Source organism: Mesoplodon bidens, assembly GCF_964165515.1.
Source record: "Mesoplodon bidens genome assembly, chromosome: 17".
In the NCBI taxonomy this organism is placed as follows: Eukaryota; Metazoa; Chordata; class Mammalia; order Artiodactyla; family Ziphiidae; genus Mesoplodon; species Mesoplodon bidens.
In genome coordinates, this window is record NC_138174.1 from 7,481,728 (window position 1) to 7,487,904 (window position 6,177).

A 6,177-nucleotide genomic window follows, 5' to 3' on the forward strand; every position below is an offset into this window, starting at 1 on the left:
TGAGTAAAGAAACAATAATATCTGGAGGGGATTTTTTTTTTCTTCCAACTTCTTGTTTTACATATGCACATACAGAAAAGTTTACAGTATGACAACTCCCCTTATATCCACCCCAGAGATTCAAATTTTAACACTATCATATTAGTTTTTCCTGTATATACATATACACATATACACACACACATTTCTGAATACTGAAGATAACTTCACCTCTACATATACTTCAGATATACCTCCTTTAAAAAAGGCCTTTCTCCTGCATAACCGTGATAACCATTAACACACCCAGGAGAATAAAAAATATATTCCCAAATATATTCTATAGCCAGGCATACTCAAATTCTCCCAATGTGTTTTACAGCAGTTTTGTTTTTCTTTTTTTCAAACTAGGATTTAATCCAAGTCCATGAATTGCATTTGGTTATCAGGTTTCTTTGGTCTCTCTCAATGACTTTTTAAAAAGACCTGTTTTATAAAATGGATTGGATTGATTCTTTGTTATGACATTTAACTTGTTCTTCTATCCTGGAAGGGAAGTCTTTGAGGGTAGTATATACATTTATTATTCCTGGCACAATATCCTAAAATTAACATTTCCCAATTTTCTGATATCTCTCTGCAAAGCCCTCCAGTTTCAGAAAATTCTCAATTTACCCCAAGATTTTTTAAAAAAATTAAGTGCCACCTATTAGTTCTGAAGACTCAACTGAGCAACTTTCAGGGCTTATACACTCTATATTCAGAAAAAATATACTACCATCTTTCATTTACTGTAAGAATTCAAGGGAGATCTCATCTTAAAGCTAATCAGTACCCAAACCATACAACATTTTGTTGATTAACCACAACAAATTACATTTAGAAAGTAAAATGAATTATCTGGAATTTCTTTCCTGATTAGCAAAATAGTGCCTCCTAATACTTGAGGGTGAAAGCTACTGTTAAATATGCCTACATGACTGGAAATTATAACAGCCAGATGAGTTCACTGGGCTGGTGCTGGCATGTTCTGTATGCCCTTCTGTCTATGTAGTAAACAGCTTAAATACAGACGAAAAATTTGATTATACTCATACTTGGGCTTCTATAACTGGTCATTCATGTATAAATTCTTTAAACAACTTAATGAACATTCTTTAAGCAACTTAAAATGCAAATCGACCCAACAATTTTTACAGCTATAATTCCAAGGAACATTTAGGTGTTGTCAATTTATCTTACAACATTTTCTGCCATAATCTTCAAACTATTGTCTTTTCCACGGTGTTGGAAAACATTAAAAATAGAATGTTTTATACAAATGAATTTTATACTCTTTAATTCAATGAACATTTCAAGTTCCCTCTAACTTGCATTGCTATTTTTTATCTTACAAAACCTGAAATTATTTAGCATGTTATATGAGATCTAAATTATGACAAAATAAGTGAGTTCATCTCATATGATGAAATAAATGAGTAAAATAAAATGGTGAATGATTTTTAGTGCCTTGGCATTGGAATCTGCATCAAACCACTGGCGCTTACTTAGACAGATGGAGACTCCTTTGGGCCTATGGACCATCTCAGGGCGGTAAGTGCCCTTCGCCAGCCGTCTAGTCCACCTCATCCTGATTACAAACCCTCCCTTGAATAAATCAGAAGCTGGGAATCAGACTTTAAGAAACACCTTCCCTAAGACCAGAATTACTAATTCATATAAAAATCAAAACTGTAGCTATTATTACCTTATAATAAGTCAGCCTGTAGATCACTTGAACTTTCGCAGACTATCTGGAAGACCATAATCATGCTATGTAAACTTTAGATTTAGACGCAGAGCTAGACAGGAGGGAGGGACCAACCAGCAGCAGAAAATCATCCTCTCAATTTATTCTCCAGCTAGGAAATTATACAGTAATATATACAAAAATACAGTTATTTCACAGAATTACCTTATTACTTTAATAATTTTAATGGGATATTAAACATTACTGAATTACTTGCTCTCATATGAAGCAACGTGAGGTAACAAAATGAAACTAACGTTATATATTTGTGGCAGCCGCCTACAAGATGGGCTCCAGTGGGCCCTGCCGCCTGGTACTTACAGCCTGTGTACATCCCTCCCACATTGTATCAAGGTGGATCTGTACAACACAGTGATGCTGTGTCGCTTCTAAGGCTATATTATAAGAGACACTGAGGTTTCTGTCGCTCTCTCAGACACTTGCTCCGGGGGAAAGCCAGCTGTCATGTTGTGAGGACACTCAAGCAGCCTTCAGATGAATGCAACCACATGAGAACCTGAACTGGAACCACTCAGCTAAACCACTCCCAGTTGCCTGACCATCAAAAACTATGTGAAATAATAAATGTTTGTCTTTTAAGCTGTTTTGGGGAAATTTCTTACAAAGCAAAGGATACTATAATAATATATACTCATTTGACTGGTTGAAGTTATAACTCTGTAACTTCTCATTTAGGTATTAAAAGTCACAGCATGCTGATGCAATGTAAGGTAGTAAAAAAATCCACTAACAAATACCTACTGAGTACCACTGAGGGCAAAAAAGCTCTCATACTCCACGTGAAACTTCCTCAGGGTAACAGTCACGGCTGACCTCTAACTTCTCATTAACTCCTCCCTAGGCAGGAGGGAGTAACTGGTCTGATGACAAGTTAGAGAGAAGGAATTCTGAGGCTCAGCTCCTCCTCTCCTTTCCATTTCGCACTTGTCTGACTGGAGAGAGCCATGTGTTCTGGTCTCTGCTGTCGCACAGTACACATAGTGGGACAAGCTCTACTCTTGAAGACACTGAAACCTGAGGTTTAAGTCTGCATGATTCTGCAGCGCAACACTAGGAAGCTCAGTGTTGCTGCAAACCTCAGCCGCATTTTGCAAACAACTTTTTCTGTAATTAAACATACATTTGGGCGGACTCTGGGGGGGCTCACACCAAGGAGTACTTCCCACAGCTTCTGCTGCCCGTGTCCTTGTCCCCACGGTAAGCCACAGCCACCGCCCGCCTCTGCAGGAGACCCTCCAACACTAGCAGGTCTCAGCATCAGAGGAGCCCAGGAGGGAGACCCTCCCGATCCCCAGCTAATGAGACGGGACAATATGCTTTTGGCAGAAGGGGTTTCAGGTCCTGAGAAAGGCATGTAATGAATTCACTACACACGTGATGAACCTTCTCCGAGAACAGAGCAGACCACGTCCCGTTTCCCCGAAAGAGACAGAAAGAATGGTGGGCATCATCCATCGAAAATTCAGTTCCACTCAGATGCAGCTCAAACAGAGCACTTGTGAAGCAGTTATGATTTTAAGATCAAGGTTCCTTGATGCCAGACGAAAAAGGCGTTAAGTTCAGTCAACAGGCCACAGAAATCTTGAATGAATACTTTTACTCACACCTCAGCAACCCCTACCGCAGTGAAGAAGCCAAAGAGGAGCTGGCCAAGAAATGCAGCATCACAGCATCACACGTATCCAACTGGTTTGGCAACAAACGAATCAGGTACAAGAAGAACATCGGCAAGTTTCGGGAAGAAGCCCATCTCCACGCTGCGAAGACAGCTGTGACACCTGCACACGCAGCGGCCGCAGCCGTGCAGAACCACCAGACCAACTCGCCCACCACGCCAGATTCTGGTGGGTACCCTCCGTCATGCGACCAATCAGATGGGGGGCTACACTGATGGCCTTGGAGGAAATTCACTGTACAGTCCACACGATTTAAACGCTAATGGAGGCTGGCAGAACGCAACAACTCCATCTTCTGTGACTTCTCCTACCGAAGGCCCAGAAGTGTGCACTCTGATACCTCTAACTAGTCTCTGGCAACACTCTTCCCTGAGCTGACATGCCTTGATAAGTGCATTCAGAGCAACAGGAGGAAAAGGAAAGCGTTTTTGTAGCCCACCATCTACAGCTTTACTGTAAAACCCTGTCTTATTAGAGAACTTGGTAAATCTGTTTTAAGGAATCATAATCATTTGTATTTGTACTTAAAAACACACAATGTTAAAAAAGCACTTTATCCAATTAAGCCAAGATTTAACATTGTTGACAGTCCTACAGCTATTTTATTATAATTTATTACCAATATTTTACATTAACGGTTTCTCACTTGCCAATTACTTGGCCTTAAGGGTAAAAAGTACAATATATGCTAAACCTCAGTCGCTAAAGCAGATACAAAGACTCACCTCACCTAAATTGAACTTCTTGCATATTTCCACTGCAGACTTTGATTGTCCTTCTTTCATATCACTAATGGAGTTGGAATAAAGGAGCTGATTGGCTACCTGTTAATGATGGTTGTGTTTAAGAATCTTCCTCATCACACTTGGGTTTCCATCTCTTATGTTATAATTAGATCAGAGACTGGTAGCATCTTTTCTCTCTCCGAAAGCACCAGTGCCCAGAGTCTTCTCGGAAATTAAATTATGGATCCAGATTGTTTCGAGAGCTGAAGATACTTGCTGCTGATAGAGGTGACCGTGAGATCCATCTGGGGTTTTATGGTGTGCACTGGGTGCTGCACAGACTTGTCAAGGTTTGCTACGTCCTCCGGGCATTCACAAAGGCCCTGCTCTCTGGAGTGCTGTATATAGTGTAGCAAAAGAGTATTTATACATCTTACCAATCAAAACACAGCTTTATTACCTCATGCGAACTCACACAAACCAATAGAATTTCAACATGTTCTGTAGCTTAGAGTGCTCACTTACTACCTCTGAACAATACTCAGGCTGTAGTTTGTCTCTTTCTTATCTTTTTGCATCTTGCAATTAACTCTTTGTTTCCCTTCATAAAATGTAATGTACATTGTAATCTTTTAAAAGAAAAATCAGGGTTGCATTTGCAACTTTAAAAAAACTGCGAGTGGAAACACTGGGTCTTAAATTAACACAGGATCAGTAAAACTGTTGTAAATAAAAATAAATAAATTAATTAAATAAACTTACATTTGAATCTTCATCTATCTGACTTCTGTGTCCTACTTCTAAACTGGATCCAAACTTCAGTACGGAAAAGAAAAAAAAAGGGGGGGCAACTTATCAACCTTTAAACTAAGTACAAAGTACTATTATGGGTATTTTGTGCCCTTGTGGAGTTTACAGCCTATTTGGGTATAAACTAGAACACCTGAAGGGTTACATAATAATATAAGAATTACCTAACAAATATAAACTATAAGAAGCACATAATTACTACCAAATATGTGAGAAATTATGATCATCTTTGAGAATCAGAAAATCTGAAGGAGAAAGGTAAAAACACAGATGCCCTTACCTCGCCCCATGCCAAACCCATAAAATCAGGAATGGGACACAAGCAATTGCATTTTTAATAAGTTCTCAATACAATGCTGACCCATATCAATCTATCAATAAGAACCCAAGATATACAAAGCAAGTGCAATGACTCTGGAAAAAAGGAGCATGCTATGACGTAGCAAAGGAAAGATTATAGCAAACAAAACTTGAAGCAAACTTTAAATGATATGCAGGATTTAGACGAGGTGGAAGAGTATGAGGGGAAAACAGCACTTGCTGAGGGCTTAATAACAGCAGACACTTTTCTACATATCACCTCATTTAAGACAATTTCATTTCATATATGGAAAAACTGAGGCTCAGACAGATTAAATAATTTGCCTGAGGTCACAAAACTAGTTAAATGACAGAATGGGATTAGTAGATATTTTCATTTTAGAGATGAAATTGAGCCTCAGGGAGGTAAAATATTTTGTCAGAAGTAACAAAACTGGAAAGTGGCACAACCGTGATTTATAAGTGGCCAAGCTGAAATCAGGTCTGTGAATCTAAAGGCTATGCTTCCTTTTTTTTTTTTTTTTTAAATAAGGGGGGAAGGAGATCTATATTGCTTACGAAAACATACAAAAGGAAAGCAAAAGCAAACTTAACAAAAGACATATTAGACCATTACAAAACAGATACATTTTAACTTGTGATGCAGCCAGAGACCATACATTAAAAGCCACCAATGGCTTAAAAAGCACTCAAAAAATAATTGCTTAATCGTTACGGTTTTGTCTCAATTATTTAGTTTACTAAATAATTACTAACTGCCATCAGCAGTCAGTCAGGATCCAACTGTTACATTGAATGGATGATGGAGCAACTAGCTGGAAAGCACCAACCTAGTCAAAAGTCAAATTAATTTTAT

General features: G+C 38.6%; 1 pseudogene across 1 annotated transcript; it reads left to right on the top strand.

Moving 5' to 3' along the window:
* The first annotated feature begins 2,436 nt into the window (after positions 1–2,436).
* LOC308605170 (pre-B-cell leukemia transcription factor 3-like) lies at positions 2,437–5,185 on the top strand (annotated as a pseudogene). Its single transcript has one exon. The product of its transcript is annotated as a pre-B-cell leukemia transcription factor 3-like (transcript).
* The last annotated feature ends 992 nt before the right edge of the window (positions 5,186–6,177 follow it).